The following is an 18,674-nucleotide window of genomic DNA, read 5'->3' on the forward strand; positions in this document are numbered from 1 at the left end:
CATTGAAACAATTGGTTTGTGATAGCTAAAATATGATATAAATATTCTTGATTCAATTTTGTCTAAATGTCTTGCAAATACTGCATCGAGAGTTGTTCCTGATCTTGTTGTCGCTTCATTAGGATTATTTACCATTTCCGATCTTAATTTACTTCTAAACATTACTAGACTGCAAGAAGACTTCTGCCGCGCGTGGTTTTCCACGCGTATGTTTTTTTAAATACAATTTTCAATCAGTCTGGGTGTTACACCTAAATTCAAATAAAGAACAATTTCTACTCTATTTTTATCAATAGATGAACGCGGATCTGTATGCAATATAAAAATTGTCTGCATCGATTGCAAGGAGTAGAAACTAAATTGAACGTTATTTCTTCCCTTAATGATTTGAATAGAGGCGAAGTCGTATATTCACATGATATATTGACAATCTTAAAAATGAAGTTACTTTTATGTGTTAGCCAATAGATTAAAAATCTAGTTATATATATTTCGTGTTAAATAAGTTTATTCAACTTATACGTTTATATTATAAGTTTATTAAACTTGTTTATTAAACTCCATAAACTTATTATCCGTTAGTATAAATATTTACTACGTTTACAAAACGTATAATTGAAATGTTAAGTTTTACACGTGCGTTTACGTTTATAAAGAATGTGGTTTCGAGCTAGTAGAAATGGAAAAATATGGGCTAGTTTTAAAAACGGATAGCGTATTCGTTTCGAAAAATATCTGACTGTTGACTAAATGCATTTGTAAGGTGGAAGATATTTATAAACAGCAGCGTAGTTACAGCGTATGGTGTCGCTGAAGTTTTGCTAGCACTTTCACGTATATGCTGCCACCTCTGAAGCTGTATGGTCGATGTGATGTTGTTACTGCCACGATATAAATTATAATTAGTGGAGCCCGTAATACCCTTTGAATAAATAATCAACGAGTAGCAGCAACTACCCGTACGCTCGCCTCCATTTAAGTCAAGGTCTCGGAACTCATTCCTTGTCAGACCTTTATGCTCCCGTTAAGCATAAATTTATGCGATACCCGCGCCTCGGGAAGCAAATAGAAGATATTTTGCCGATAACCAGGAAAACAGAAAATTCGATTTATTCTATCGATCTCCGGCACACCTACAGTGACTTCCATTAATATTCGGACACTCTTAAAAACACGATAACTTTTTACATATCGGACTATAGGATTTAAACTTTTTCAGAAGTTAGAGCAATTAGTTTACCGCAAAGAAATTATTTCAAAACTTGAAATTGGTCGGAATTGTAGAGAAAATACTAAAAGTTGCATTTTATAACTTTCTAGGTGTATTGAAAATTTTAAAAATACGCTTTGAAGAACGACAGACATTGAAAGATGTAAGAATTATTAGATTTATTGCAGTTAGAGATCGAAAATCGTGAAAAAGTTGCAATTTATACCATCTCTAAACGCATGTAGCTCATCGCAGATTTTCAGAATATGTTTAATTGATATAGTAGCCTTTTTAGATCTGAAATAAATTAAAATCGTACTAAATTCTGTCGTGTTTTATATAAAATTTACGAAAGCCATAATTGCATAAAGGTCTGCCATCTATTGATTACATAAAGATTGATGAGACGCGACAATAAGATAAAATATTGAAATACATATGCATAATCGTTATTTTTCGAAAGTTTAGTAAAAACCATATAAACTGGATTATTAGAAATGAAAAAATATATGTAATTTACAGTTCTGGATCGTGAATCACTTCCCCCGTTCTTTGTAAGATACTAAAATTTCTGGCTTGCAACCCTCGATAACTGTGACAGCGTTCGGAGAATTGAGAACTACTTTAAAGTAATTAGAGGATTGTCAACCCATCCCAACCCATTGCCGGTTCCCATTAGGGATGTTCTTCGAGTGCAGACTCGAGTGGGATGAGCGAGGAAAATCCCAACTCTCTCGAACCCTCGCGCTTCAGAAATCAGACTAAAATTGCAGCTGGATATCATTTGAGGTGGTGGGAAATACTGTAGAAACTACCAGTATCTATCATTCGTAATGTGCAACATCGAAACATGAAATTAAAATTTCGATAATCTTTCGGTCGTATTGCTGACACATACATTTAAATATACGATTCTAGAATTACGATTGTACAAAGGTTTTCATACGAACAAAAGTAAATTGTAATTTGTGAGTTCAAACAAATAAGATTTATGTGGCTTTGAGATCTTCATTATGGTACATACTAATTTGTTACAATATTTTCAATTTGTTCTTACCACGGCAAACATGACAAAGCTTTAATTATTTAGGAATGTATATTCTATATTTATTTTGTGATAGACACTGAACCTGAAAAATACTTTTCTCTGTTGTAAAGTATTGTTCTCAATTATATTAAATATTTTCATTTATGAGGATTTGGCGAGGTTTATACATATATTAGTAACATTGTTTATTACTTGCACGGGAAGTGCCATTTATTAATTGATATAAAGAGAACAGCAAGGGTAATATGTATTATCAATTTCCTCTGTATCGTAATAAGATAGAATTCGCAATTGTTTCCGTTGAGCTTATTATAAAATATACACAGAAGTAAAACACGTGAACGTTTGGCAGGTATGAGGACCGTGGCCAGCGTGGAAAAACATTTAAAAATTAAAACGTGTCTACAAAAACATTCTTCTTTATTAACTGCAATTTCGTCGGTGTAAACTATATTCTGCTCACTCTTCTGTACACATATTCATTTGTTCATTCATATGCTTGACATCGTTAACTGCGGTGTCGAAATACTTGTCACAAACGTAAAAGTATGGAACCGCGCGAAATAATGATGTCGACGGAATGGTAATCGTCGGATTTTATTTGTCACACGGCCTAGTTATCCGAGAAAGAACCAATTAATATTTGATGAAGAATTTTCCAATATCCTTTGTCAGTCCCTGGTAATAAATGGCAGGTGATTTCCAAAAAGGCTTTCGGGAAGTTCTCCTCTTTGGAATTCGGTGAATTCGAAATGGTACCGTGGTCTCAGTTTCCTAGAACACTCCTTGCACGCAAATTGGGTTCAACGTGAATAATTAATGCGAAACCGTGGTCGAGCAGGAGTCAAGGTGCAGTGATGGGAGACAGAGAGGAAAAGGTCGTTTGCCGTCCGTCCGAGGTGCCAACTTAGTTAGACCGTCTAACCAGGCGACTTCACACGGTACATCACATGCAACGTACGATCGACATTTTCCTTCGTTTACAACATTTTCCGAAAATTACTTCATTTACGAGGGATGCGCAAGCACTCCGACTTATAACTGCGCGAGAATTCGGTGCAGTTACACAAGCTGATTCAGCTAACCGTGCCATGTAAATTACTTAAGCGTAAACTATGTGGAGGAATGGTTGAAACGATAGTCGCGCGGTTTCAAAAGTAGTATACCATGTAATTAGTCCGACATAGTACGGATACCTCGAGTTTCTTTATTGTAAAGGGTTCTAATTTTAGTATTCTGATCGAAGAGAGAATTGAATTCTGAACTCCATTACAATTAGCAGAGTTTCGTACTCGATCGATAAGTGCAAGTGACACTTCGGAGTATGTAACATGTGCAATATGTAATGTTACATAAAATAAGAATTGAGTAGACAATCAACGTTTGAAAACACTGTCCTAAATTGTTATCTAAATTTAGGGTTCCTTGAAGAATATTTATAATCACCCCTTTCCAGGAAGTACGACATTTTCCGGACACCCTGTATAGCACATTGAGCAAAGTTGAAGGGAAACCACATGCATATAGAGAATACAGAAAATCAGAATTAGCGGAATAATGTATTAGATATCGGCATAATGCGTAGATATAAAGGAAATCTCCTGTCCGATTTTATGACGATATCGTTTTATTGAGCACGATACTAAAGAAAGATTTCACATATTAATGGAGATCCTGCGACCAAACCCATGTGATCCGTATTTGAGGGAAACCAAAAGAATGTACGATGTAATCATGTTTGCGTTATTTAATAGAACCTGCTTTGTTTGCTTTTGTGTTTGAAACGTGCATTCCAGTTTATACAATATTTACGTACCTTCTTGAAAGGAACTCTGCAAATAGGCCAAGATATTGCATTTGGTTTATGAAAAGATCATTATTTACAATATTTATGTACTTAAATGTTTGCATTTTATGCAATATGTTACATGTACACTGTACATGCTACAAGTACACTGCGGATCTTTGTGCATTTATAGCAAAATTGGGTATGTGGATGAAATTGAAAATTGTAGGAAAATTTCAAAAAGTAGTCTTATTGAAAAAGAAGTTTCAAAAAGAAGTCATTCTGTTACATATGAATGAATTCATCTTGACTCGGTCTTGTCTTGAAGGTCACCATCGTCTCTCGAAAAATAATGTAAACCTAAAAAGCTGACATAGGTTATCATTAGACTGCGGATTTTATGCATTTATGGGAAAAATGAGTGGGTAAAATTTCAAGTAGTGAAGAGATTACAAAAATTTAAGGATGTCGATATATTATTTTCAACTCTATACAATTTTTAATGAGTCGAGAACATTTATATATGCCTCCAGTTTCTTACAATCTATGAACAAACTTTTTATTTTGCATAAAGATCCGCAGTCTAGTTACCATGTTGCCGGTAAGATATACCGTAAGTTCTAGCTCTTCCATTAATTTTGAAATGCTTATTGTTTCCGAGAAAAACGCTGGTCCGCGTTGTTGAATTTCGATCCTTTCCACCGCGCAACGTGGACTATAATTTCAAAAAAAAAAAGTAAGCAGATTCGTTGAAAAGGAAGGATGAAGATAGGAGGAAGGACAGGATAATCGCGAGGGAGAGATGCTGCTTATCCTCTAATACAACATTCCGGATGTCCTAGGTATCGTGGTCACTGCAGTCGCATTAGTTAGGACTAACAACACCGGCGGACAATCAAAAGCTGATGGGCCATGATTCGCTATGATAATGAACCATGAATACGGCATGAGGCGAGTGAGTTGGGGACGGCAACTCCTCGCTTCGCTCGCTAGGCTCCATACCGTAGCCAATGGTCGGGGTTAAAGGGAGTTGAGGTGGGAATATGAAGGGATGAGAAGAGTCGGGCCACCGATGCGCGGTAATACCTCTGTTGACGCTCGGATTAAAGTCTTTTTCGACGCATGCATCAGGCTGGCCTTGCCGGTACGGTATCGAACTTCCCATGGTCGTCCTTTACATCACAAGTCGTTGCTAGGGCAGAGAGTTACTGTTCACAATCCGAATACAGTCCTAGATTCACGGGTAGGAAGGGTAAAATTTTCGATGGTGTTATATCTGTAAAACTTGCTCTTCTTTCTGCCGTTAATAGCGGAAAATACACGATAAATTGAATGGTTGAGTCGACAGATTACTTGTTACAGTCGATTAGACATGTTGATGGAAAATATCATCCTTCATTATTGCAAGTTGCTAGGCAGAGTGTTACCGTGAACTATGTGTCATAAAATGAAATATTTAAATCTTGTAGTATATCACAGTCATCCTAAAGATCGACACTACTTCGAAAGGACATACAAGACACAATTTAAGTGCAATTCACGGTTTCAAAGTAATGATGTGTGAGATAACATGATTAATGTTCCGCGCGATCCGATTAAAATCGTTGTCAGTATCCATGACGTTAATCCATATGGATATCAGATTTGTTATTCATACGTAAACTATGTTTGGTATAAAATGGCTTACTTTTTTAGATTTAAGTTGCGTTAACTGTTGAAGTTATTGGTTATTCTTAATAATAATTGTGCTATAACTAAACCAATCAGACTTAGCAAACGAAACTAAAATGAAACCACAAATTCCAATTATATGCGTAATAAACGGGTTCGCCATTAGATTTTGATTTGATCGTTGCATAATCGATGATTATTCATATATGTATGTAGAGTTTGTCAATTTGTTAATTTAGAATAATTGAACAGTTTAACTTAGACTGAAGTACTTCGATATAACTGATTTGGATATTGGTTTGGACAATTCATTATACTACATATTTCACAATTGATTAATGAGGAGAATGGATATAACACGTTTTAAAGATTAAAATGATCGTCAAATACTATGTGAAATTAGTGTATAAATAAGTAGATATCAATAAAGTATTCCTTTATTATGTACGTACAAAGTTTAACAAATAAATGTCTATAAAACAAAAACTAATCTACATGTTTAAGTGCGAATGTGCAACAAACAATGACTACCATACAGGGGAAAATGCCACACATACGTACATAGATTAAAATGACATGAGACCAAAGTTTGAGTGCAATAACCGATCAAAATTGTGAATGTGACTGCGGATCTTTATGCAAAATAAAACTTGTCTGAAACAGGAGCCATAGAGGAGAATTTGTTCTACAATGAATATATTAATTAGACTGCGGATGTTTATGCAATTTGCAATTTTTGTAGACGAATTTCAAGAGAATGTGGAATTAAATAGAATCTTATTTTCAGTGGTAGTAACCTTCGCAGGTCTGGAATAAATAAAAATCGTATTAAATTCTGTCAAATTTTATACTCTAGCATTCTTTGAAAATCTTCAGAAGCCATAAATACGTAAAGAACCGCGGTCCAATAATAATCTATAATAATTTTAATTTTATACTCTAGCATTCTTTGAAAATCTTCAGAAGCCATAAATACGTAAAGAACCGCAGTCTAATAATAATCTATAATAATCTTAATCACAGTTGGAAATGGTGTAATAGGGTTCTTAATATTTTTTAATCTTAGTACGATGTCAAATTGAACCAGCTCGTTTTTATCATAAATGCATAATGTCGGCAGTCTAGTGATTACTGAAAGAATTATCCATCTGTATAATAATTAATTGTACTCATAAATACCATAGTGTCATGAAATCTAACGACTACAATGTTGATCAATGAACGTCACAGAAATTTGTTGATATTAACATAAGGCTTAAAATTCTGTTCAAAATATGAAAGTGTCCTCTTTTTCTTCTCAGATATGATCCCATTGCATGGCATCAGCAACATTAAGGAGTTCCAGCCATAAATAAATGAAACGAAATGAAGATGCAAAAAATGGTAAATACTGGTTACGATGGGTGTGTGTGGGGAGGGGGTGGGGTGAAGAGGCTGCAAGGCGGCATTGTTCAAGGCTGTAAACCGTGGAAAAGTGCATAAAGCAGGATCGTGAACGCTGTTGGCGATACAGACGAGGGTTAGAGTGCGAGAGTAAGTTAAGGGTAAAATAAGCGGGAACGGCAAGGAAAAAGGTAGGAAATAGGGGTTCGAGGGGAGAGGGAGAGTATACGTAGGTATACTACATATATGTATAGAGTATAGAGTAGAAGAAGAAGAAGGAATATGCGTGCATGCGAACGAAGCGAAGCGAGGCGAAGGTGCGTGCGCTGTATAACCGCGGAGGCGCACTGTTTCAGCGTTTCACAGAGCAGACCGGAGCCGAATGACTGAGCGAGGGTGCGGACTCGCGTGGCCCGCATTGGCTGCTGAATTATAAATGAATGGAGCGTAAGGGCTGTTGCCTAGCAACCGCATACACCACGTTAAGACAAAATGGAGAAGCACGCAGCATCCGTGCGCGGCCTTCGTCGCGTTCTCCCTTTCTCTGTCTCTTTTCTCTTCCACCGTTTCCCATCGTCTCGGGGATTTCAAGCAAGACTCTTCTCTCTTCTTCGACCCCTCCACGCCTCCTCGGCTTCCCCTTTCTATTCCCGATGAACCGTTTTCGATTCGGTCGCCGGTGATATTCCAGGCGACATTATTTCTGATTGCCTCTCGATCCCGGAGAATAACGTTCATCGCGTCGCGGTTTCTCCTTTAAACCTTTGCACTCCTTTGTCGAGTGTGACAGCGACACATCAGATTTAGAAAAATTCTTATTACGTGCTTGGTTCTTCCTTTATTTATTTAATTGTCTTATTTTTTAGGTAAAACAAATACAAGTTCCACAAATATGCACAACAAAGTTTCAGAGCTATTTCAATAATAATGTATAATTAGTGAACAAAATTGTTTAAAATAAATAGCAGCACTTGACTCCTTGGAAGTCAATTTCAAATAGAACACTATAAATAGTAGGGAGCTTTTTATGCGTCAATTTTCAACGGATAACGCCGAAATTGTCGCGCGTCACATCAAATTGATTAGACACAGCGACAGTTATTACTTTCCTCCTGTTTTAAATGCGTGCGCATTTAAGCTGATAAGTAGACATATCTCTGACGAGAGCAATGGACGTCCATTAGGAAGCTTTGCAGTTTTGCACCGATCACTGGAGAGTCTCCTACCCCCGCACCAACCCCACCATCCATGACTACCCTAACCATTATGTTCCGACTATATCGTACGCGGCAAGCCACGTACTGTTCTTCTTCCCATGAGCGCCATTATTTGTTCCTTGTCCGTCTTTGAAATATACTGCGGGTGTTTTCGTGCAATTGTCTTTGTACGGATCTTCGCTCTACGAATCGCTATAAGTCCTTCGACATCACTTTATACTACTATGAATACATTATCTCAACATATTCAGACTCGGAAGGATTGCTTTCTCATCGGTAGACTACGAACATTTAGGTTGTTCCAAAATTTTATTCTATACTTTCGACTTATTTCTTTTTTATGTAGAATCAGCCCCTTCTCTCTCTCGGTTGTCCCGCTAGTTACCGATCAGACTGTACAGTTATTGGTAAATTGACATATAGTGCTGTTCCCTTGAGCATCGTTTGTAATTCCTTTTCCTTCACAAAATCCACTTGAACTGGTCCTCTCGGCATCTTCTTCACCCAGCGGATCACATCACAGATTACGACCGCTTTCTGGTGACACATATAAGAGACTGCTCCGGGTCCCAATACGGATCAAGCAAGCCGATCATCTCAAATTACAAAGGGTATCGGGAACGGATTTATTTCGGCGCCCTCTTTTACTCCATTGTGTCCTTAATAGTCCGTAGATGAATTCGGCAAGCACCATGAAACGTATTTCATTGTCATCTAAACCGAAGAAACATTTAAAAACTATCATTTACCTTAATTGAATCGATGCTCAACGGTTGAGAACTTTCTTTTTCGGTCTTCTTAGATTTAGAAAAAAATATTTGTTGTGATCCCAGTATTCTCTGAAGACGACTGGAATACGATTCGATTCAGACGACACTGGTTAGAGATATCGCGCTATAATTAATCGATCGCAATCTAGGTTGGAAAATGTTTGGCCCGTAGTCAGATTAAAAGGGTAATAATCAAATATGGTATAGTTAATTCCCTTGTATCCCTGCATAATTCCATGGAAAATATATTTCTCCCCCAATCTGAAGACCCCACCCAACCTGTTAAATATAATCTGGTACCGCGTTTGTTACTTCTTACTCTTCCATCTCCTCCTCGCAGTATTCAAGCTCCCAGTTTCCTCGTGTAGGCTTTGTGGAGGCAGAACAAGGGGTTAACCTCCTACATTATTCAGCCGTTCATTATATATGAATAAATTTTCGAGTAATGCCGAGATAAAGCTGCCAAGTTTTAGGTACCTGCTCCGCTTGAATATTTAGGAGACACTGTCACGCAGTACCGTTATGCTCCGTCTTCTCCTTAACTTTCTGAGATTCGTATAGGTATAACTATAGTCTTCGCCGATACGCATTATGATGGTCCATTTTGGGTCTTACAAATTTCATCCCCCCCCCCGCCGTCCCGCCTCCACGGAACTTCTTTTTCCCAAAGTTTACTTCCATTGTAAACCTATACGTATGCTTCATATTCAATGTATCTTCCGTTCACACACAGTGCAGGATTCAAGCGAGCATTTTTTTTTGTTTCTTTCAATAACTACCCCTTTCAAGAATAAACCGACATTGTTAAGTAAATGATGATGAAACAGTCTTAGAATGTAGGTGATTGTAAACTTAGATATACAATGGTATAAAATATTTGATTTATGATTCAGCGATTGTGAAGAAGGGGTAGTTATTAGAAATAAATTATTATAAATAATTATAAATGAATAACAGTTTTCTATTTAGCATCTTGAACAGACATATACATATACAATCCAATCTCGACATTTTCAGCATTTTCCGCATCCTTGTGTGAATTCAGGGAATAAAGAGAACATTCTAAAGAATTACATGGGAACACAATTTTTCATTAAAAAGTTTTCGTTTCTTTCTTTGACGAAGGGCAGCATTCCTTTACTTTTCTTACTTGGTTTGAGATCCAGGTATTTTATGCGAAAAATTTCGCTTTGTAATATTTGAATGTTGGTGTTTCCAAGTTTCTTTTATTTATAGACACCTTTTATTCATGTAATAATACTATGAATTGTAGTTCAACTGTCGAAATTAAAAAGAAAATGAATGGTACCTCTAAGTGCAACTGCGAGAAATAGAAAAATCACTACTACACGCATAAAAAAACTTGCAGTAAGTTCATAACAATATTTAAAACGTTAGGAATAACAAGCGACAATTAAATCTGTATACAATAAGCATGATTTCATAAGTTATTAAATTAAGATTGTCATACTTTGTGTGTTGGATATTTAATAATGCCGCATAGATTCCTAAAAATTCAGTAAAGAATTCCAGAAGTAGCTGAGAATCCTTTGAAACATTAATACTTAATACGGAACATTAATACGTAATAAGATTATATCGAAACGAATTTTATTAATTGAGTTTTAATATTGTGCAGCATTTATCAAATATAGAACGATTTTGATTGAAACTGTTTCTTAGCAAATATCTTACCTTAAAGAAAGAGTACAAGATTGTTAATATCAGTGAGCGAAATTGTTGATGTGCTGTAAATAATATCGCGTTCGAATAATCGAATCGCACTACGGAACAATCGGTGGTACAATTTGCGGGAGTTCACCCTCGGTAGACCCATATCGGCCAATGGGGAAGAATATACATAGAACCACACCGAGTCGATACTCGTTACTCTCGACTAATTTAACGTGATAACGTGACGGCAGACGGGTCAATAGGAATTTGCAGTGTTTGCCGACGGAAATCAAAGCGGGGCACTTAACTGTGCAGACAGACGACAGGCAGCGGAGAGAAGTAACCTGACTGCCGCTGCGAAGGGAATACAACGGGGAAAAGAAGAGGGCGAGAAATGGAATCGTAGAGATAGACAAAGTGAGAAAAATCTGGGGGATATGAACGGGTAAAGTGGATCACGAATGTGAGAAATACCGGAACGATAATAAAGAAAGTGGTGAAACGAGGTAAAACAGCGAAAGCCGAAACGTGGAAAGGGATAACAGAGGGGGAAAAGGATAGAGAGAGAGAGAGAGCAGAATTAAGAAGATGTACACACGTTAAGCGCTCTACAGACGACTGTAAGAAATTTGACGGACAAAACAAAGTTTAAATAGTTGGTATGACACGATAACAAGCACAATTTTATTTTAAAACAGCAATGCGTTTTTTATAAATATGTATATCTTCAAGAGCAATGGAAACAAGAAAACTACAAAAGGGGATAGAAAATTGGTAGTTTGTTTAAAACAATAAAACACGTAAAGAAAATGGGTGGACAAGAGTCGGTTTAAGTTTGTATGATCACAATTTTGATTCAAACATTTTCTTAGTGTTCTTTGTAGTCGTTCATCGTGTTACTAAAATAGTGATAGAAGAAGGACTATAAGGAGGACTATAATAAATTACTAATCTTTCTGACGCAAACAATTCGTAACAATAACTAGAAAACATTCCATTCCTAAACAGACGTTTGCCCGAGCAAAGGTGGAATGTTCCTTTGCGAACAGTTCAGTCTGGTTCACCAGATTTTTGATTGTCTGATTAAAAAGAACAGTTAATGAACAGAGTAGGTTGGATAGGTAGAAGATAAAGCCTGGAAAACTGACCGGTCACGCGGGTATTTAACAAACCTGACCAAGATTGCTGATAGAACGACCAATCAGATGAACAAATCAGGAAGTAACAGTGGGTACTACGGGGTAGCCGAACGGCCAACTACTTCGGCAGCCAACATAGTTCCTCTTCTTTTAATGTCACGCTACTACCTAGAAAAGAAACACGTTAATCTTTTAAGAGTATTGACTGACCGACCCTCAGCAATTTCCTGGGTAAGCCGCCGTTGCTTCAATTGACCATTCCTCTGAGTTTTATATACAGCTAGCAATCGGTCCGCTTCGGCGACTTGACATGGTGGAGACATAAAGAGACATAGTTTACAGTCTGCAATAATACGGTTTGAATCGCCCGAGATCGAATTGAAAACGTGAACCCACTGTAACGTTATTTCAATGAAATTAATTCATTAAATTAAATTAATTAGATCTATGTCATTTTCGTATGTTTGGTATATTTGGAAGCATTTATTATGTACGTTCGTAAAGTATCTTATCATTAGATTGGGAATCTTTATACTTTATACTGTGGCACACCCTGCATATCTTACAAATAGGGCGAAATTAAATATACAATGCTTTTTATTGAATGTATTATAGTTGACATCGCGTTATTTTACTTTGAAAACTCAATGTTATCGTACAAAACTATTTCAACGGGGCTATCTTCGTAAAAACCTTATTTGAAGGTCTAAAACAGGCCTGGCCAACCCAAATGGTTTCACGGGCCACTTTGATGACGCGTAACGTTACAGCGGGCCGGACTTTAGGTAAACATGCTTTTAAAAAATGTGATATAAATACAAAATGAATAAAATATACATGCATTTACTTAATATTTTTGTATACATACAACGACAAACAAAAGTTTCAATAGAAATATAAAATCGCCCGGCGGGCCGCACAATTTAACGTTGCGGGCCGCGTGTTGGCCAGGCCTGGTCTAAAATGTAATAATTAAATTCATTATGAATGAGATAAAATGTGATACATGAATTTTTTCCGCCATCCGTTCCAGTGTGGGACATAGTCTTCGAAGGGTTAACAAAGACGCGCGGTAACAATTGTTTCTCCAGTGATCGTTGCGATATATGTTGGTCCTTTCTAAATGTAGCGTGCAATGGGAGTGTCATTAGGACACGCGACTTTTGGTTTGGTTTAATGCAGGCATAAAGGAACAAGGAGGAACGTGTTAATAAGACGAAGGCATAGAGAGATACAGTCGGGCGATTTGAAGTGGTTAGGAGAAGAATACAAGGGAGCGAGACTGCATCAACATAGGGTGGCTGTACGAGTTTTTGTATTATACGAAGATTATCAACCTGTTCGGTTCCATTTCGAGGGTGCACAGGGTGAGGGCGTGGGGTTAGAGGTTGGAAACGGGGGGTATAGAGGGGGAGGGGGTAGTCAGTGTGATGGCACATAGACCGAAAGGGGGACGCTTGTACCGGAGCGAGGAAAGTTGGAAGGGGTCGAAGAGGAGGTAGAACTGCGAGCTGCGAGGGTCGTTGAGAAGGGGGTTTGTCCCAAGTTGGGGGGGTCGCGAATAGAGCATGCAAGCACGCACACGCTGCATTCCCTTGGGACGAGGCCGCTCTTTATGCTCGATATAATACCGCTCTCAAAACATACACACTTCTCCTGTTCTCTTAACGTGTGTAGCCAGGCACACGCCGCGCCGGGGAGTGAGCCTGGCTAGGGTAGGTGGGGTTCTTCGAGCTATACCGTCTCTCTATGGTACAACAATACGCTGCTTCCTACACAACCGTCTCGCGAATCTGCACTGCCAAACGGAACCTGCAGGGATGGGATCAAGCTTGTAATTGATTTGCGAATCGCGAACAATTTCTATGCTTCAGGAAGTCTCCGAGGCGTATCGCATTGCGTTCTTCGAGATTGTAGCGGAGGCTATAGTAACGACGGTTCGCTGCACCTTCGTTAGTAAATGGATCCTTATCGCTACACCGCGGATCTTTATGCAAAATAAAAATTGTTGCTATCTGTTGCAAGAAATACTGGCCACATAAGAATCGTCTCCTCTCTTCGATAATTCTAGCATGTAATACACCAAATCTGCAGACTTTATGGTTTGCCTAATTGTCTACGGTAATGTATATTAAAACACTTAAATTGTTTACACAGTCTACTTACGGGGAGATCAACGCAGCGCCTAGGTGGGAATTTAATTCCCATTCTAATTTATAAATCATAGTTAACTATGTAGTACTACTAGTACATAATACTGTAAGTATTTTTCTTGTTAAGGATATATGTACATGTAGCTAAACTAGTTAATACTATTATTAACTTTTGAAATATTTTACATACAAAAGAAATGGCAACTTTTCTTATGAAACGAGTATCTCGGTAACTGTTAGTCCCGCTGAGCGTGGCGTTAGCATATCCCGAGCCAGAATCCGAGCCACGCTCTGATTGGCCTGTGTATTTTCTTGATAACTCCTTAACAAAGCGGAGGTGGAAATTTTCTCAAAGAAAAAGGTTACCGACTTTTACGGTTTGTACTTTTATATGTATAGAAGTCTGCTCAGTTTTGAATATTTGAAATCGTGCCGAGTAAAATTCTAGACAATTCGCGTAACATTTTTAAAACACAACACCCGCTTATAATTTGCGAGTTTTACAATAAACGTACACGATTGTAGAACAACGTTCTCTGCGTCTCGGATCCTCTTTTTTTCTGTACGTGTTCAGATGTCCATTATTTCTTAGTAAACTGGCCCGTAACCCCTCGAGCAACCACCTTTTTCTCCAGCTCTAGTGTGGTGTCGCACCTCGGCAGCGTCATACCTCATACCACTCAACTTTTGCACGCTCCCGTGCACGTCATTGTCCTGTATTGCGACTAATTATAAGGTGATTTCTCGGTCGTGCGTGTCAAATGTCCGTCACTGTGAATTGTCACTGTGAATTGTCACCCCACCCATCCTTCCCCTCCAGTTCATTCCATCAGCTACGGTTCTCTCCTATGGTTCTTTAGTAGTGGTTATTCGCAGGATAATTAATCCCGTGCAGTTTTTATTTCTGTGGGGTAAATTTTTCCCATAATAGCTTTTCATGAAAAGAAGGATATAATTCACAGTAATAGAGACCTCTTTCACGCTTGCTATACCATAGATTCGAATATTTCGTTATCAATTACTAATGAGGTAAAAATGGTTTGAAGCATTACTCGTTCTTTGTATATTTTCGCGTTTGTTCTCATCATTCAGGTATTATTTGAGAATATTTCAAGTGTATATGTTTGATAAAATGTATTGTAAGCAGTCAGGATTTCATGAAAAAATGGCTACGTATAAAAAATTATCTTACACATATGCATGCGTTTGTTTAACTAACGTAAGACATGATCAACAAAACCAGACGTCGTTGAGAGAATATACAGGGTGTCTCACGCAAGTTTGCCCGCCGGAATACTTAGTTAATTTTGACAAAGTAGTTTTTCTCGTAGCTTCAAGGTCATCGATGTTTCTTTTTTTAAATAACTGAAAATGTTCTGCATTGATCGTGGGAGACAGGAGTAAAATAAACAGAGATTTCATCTTATTGCATTAAAAGCAACATTTTTTACAGTTTTATGTTTCGCCCAGTCAATTTCTTCCTATAAAGATCCGCGATCTATTGATTATTCTAATGTTATAGGTAAAGGACTTGAACATACATTATTGTCACAGTATTTTTGGTGGAAAAATTGTAGAAAATGGTTGCTTTAGCAATACATGACACACTTTGTACGTAAACCAACAAAGAAAGCTCCTCGGCGGTCTTATCCTATTACAGCCAAGCTTGGCACTTTCTAGCTAAGTCGAAGACAAGACCCTCCGTTGCTCCCATTTAGTAATCCCCGACGTTGGACGGAAGTTTACAAGGAATATTTAAGTCTCCGCTAAGCTAGGATTAAGCCAAGACAAACACTTTGATTAGTGAACACCAGGTTGTGTTTTTGCTGCCGCGCCGCGTCGACTTTTAACTGCCGCGGCAATTGGGATTTAGGATTAACTTTAAGAACCTCCTAAAATAATAGCCCAACGTGGGATATCGAAATCTATAGCGGTATCAGGTGAACGTACATTGTTGTTGCTCAATATTTTACGCCCAAATTGTATAAACACTCTCATTAGACAAATTTTTTACAGATCTTCATTGATCCGAAGACGTAGAACACGTCTATGGTAGCCAAGACTGGCTAGAGAGAGATTAAACTGTATGTTTGTAATTTGAGGAATTAGATGTCATCCATATGTCGACATGAGTCTTCAAAAGATTAAAGACATAATATTTTCTACAATATTCTGTAATGTAGGAGGTGTAGGGCAGTAACATTTTGCTTTAAATTCTGTATTTGTTGATAGAGAATTCAGTCGCATAAGAAAATTTTCGAAAAAATCATTTACTTGGGTGATGCATTAAAAGTTTGAATTTTCTGTAATTTTTCTTACACGTTTCAGACCATTTTTCCACGAGAATGATGAACGTATAACTTTCGAATATTATGCGATCTAAATTGGTAATTAAAAATTCAGTGTACGAATGAACACTGGTGAAATTGTTTTCTTTACGGGACGACTTAAATCAATTTTCCTTTACGGCACGGAAGAACCGAGCTTAATCTTTCGCGTGGAAAACTACAATGTTTTATAATAACGCGGCAAGTAAGACAGCGGTGGTATTAAGGGGGAACAAAGTACTCTCCGGCGACGACAAAAAAGTTCATATTTTTTCAATTAAGACAGGCGAAGAAGCGAGGGTAGATTCTCGTCAAGGCGAGAGAGGGTCTTTCGACACCATTAGCACTCTCGTAAAAATACGAAAGCGCGTCGTCTGCGTCGCACGAACTCTTTTCCACTTAAATATGAGATCAGAAATTAACAGTCGCTGCTGGACTCGTTCAACTTAATCTACACCTAACGAACTGTATTTTCTTCTTCCTTTTTTACGCGTCGACCACCCTAAATGTGACTGACACAAATACAAAATTGAAATCCGGGAGCCCGTTGCAGAAATTATTTATATTATCTTTTCCGTTGCATGTACGTTTGCGGAATATTTTTACCTTTCGTGTATATATATATATTTTCCACGAGTAATTTTCACTTTAATCTATTCAAGAGGAAAACGTTTTGATGCGATGTACTTAAAAGATTATAATATAATAGATAACAAATGTAAGAATCTATTGTAGTTATATAGTACAATATAGTTATAAACATTATCTAAAAAGCAGAAAAATATTTATGCAATTTCACTTTAATTTAATTTCATTATTTGTATTAAGTACCACGAACTATTTCGGAGCTAATAAATAAGGTTATCAAATATTTGTTTACAATATACCGAAAAGTAGATTTCCTTATAATTTATTCCTTTTCTGATGAATTAATATTACTAAAGCATTTTCCAACTACAAAATTCTGAGCCTCCTCATTCTGTCCTCCATCATTTTTATTCATTTAAGAAAGTACGATATTTTCAAGTTTTTATTACCAATTTGCTAATTATATTAATACACACGTTATAATAATCAATATCGTCAGTCCATGACTAGAAACAAGTGTAAAAATTCAACGAATGTAATTATTCGCTCTATACACTTATAATTTTCGTTATTAGATTGACGGAATGGATGACGCGGTTCCAAGCGCTTTATTTATTCAATACATAAAACCAGAAAATTTTTCGGAAGCTTCGGATTATTCATTTTTATTTCACTTGTGTTTGCACTCACTAAAAATTTCAATCTTCTACCGAATGGCTGTTAGTTGAAAAATAAATAATTGAAATCGGTTTGATCCATCTGATATTTGTTATAAAAATTGCCTACGGGACCTGCGCAAATTCAATGAAAAGATTGGAATCTCATGCATTTTTCAGTTTGCATAATATAATTTAGGTCGAACAATATTTGTTTGACACTCAAAGAAATTAAACTATACAGTAATTCGCATTAATATTCGGACATTTTTTTAAATACGATAATTTTTGAGAGATCACACATTTTTCGTTTTAAATGTTACAAAGTATTTTCATAGCTGTTCGAAATTCACAATCACAAATTTTCAGGACTATCTGTACGGGGCTAGGGAAAATTATTTTATACTGTTTAGTCCGTTTTAAAAGCGTGGTATTTTTTAAAAATTTCTTTTTACTTCTTTTTGGTTATAACAGTTATGGTCCCTGGTTAGAGTGGAATTGTTCGGTCAGATCGGAAATATTCCAGATCGGATGTATTTTCATAGCTATTCGAAATTCACAATCACAAATTTTCAGGACTATTTGTACGGGGTTAGGAATCTGTACGGGCTAGGTAAAATTATTTTATACTTTTTAGTCCGTTTCAAAACGTGGTATTTTTAAAAAATTTCTTTTTGGTTATAACAGTTATGGTTCCTGGTTAGAGTAGAACTGTTCGGTCAGATCGGAAATATTCCAGATCGGAAGTATTTTTATAGCTATTCGAAATTCACAATCACAAATTTTCAGGACTATCTGTACGGGGCTAGGGAAAATTATTTTATACTGTTTAGTCCGTTTTAAAAGCGTGGTATTTTCAAAAAATTTCTTTTTGGTTATAACAGTTATGGTTCCTGGTTAGAGTGGAATTGTTCGGTCAGATCGGAAATTGGTAAAAGCAAAAAGTGTGGGTTGGCGTAGAGTTGGTGGTGTCGGAGGCGCGAGGAGATAGTCGAGTGTATCGGCATCCATGCACGGCCAGTTGGAAGCTGAGGGGCGGTTTTCGGACAAGT

General features: G+C 37.1%; 2 protein-coding genes across 3 annotated transcripts in view; one reads left to right on the forward strand and one right to left on the reverse strand.

The window, feature by feature from the left end:
- Window positions 1-18,674, forward strand: part of LOC143213564 (P protein) — a 140,797-nt gene that overhangs the window by 14,639 nt on the left and 107,484 nt on the right. The gene's annotated exons all lie outside the window — the stretch shown is intronic.
- Acj6 (abnormal chemosensory protein 6) overlaps window positions 1-18,674 on the reverse strand; it is a 102,306-nt gene continuing 83,632 nt past the window's right edge. For both annotated transcript variants that reach the window (XM_076433548.1, XM_076433547.1), the window contains exon 4: window positions 1-18,674. This exon is cut by the window's right edge and continues 19,830 nt beyond it. The gene's annotated coding sequence lies outside the window, so the exon portion shown is untranslated.

The sequence above is a fragment of the Lasioglossum baleicum genome, chromosome 11, assembly GCF_051020765.1.
Source record: "Lasioglossum baleicum chromosome 11, iyLasBale1, whole genome shotgun sequence".
Classification (NCBI taxonomy): Eukaryota; Metazoa; Arthropoda; class Insecta; order Hymenoptera; family Halictidae; genus Lasioglossum; species Lasioglossum baleicum.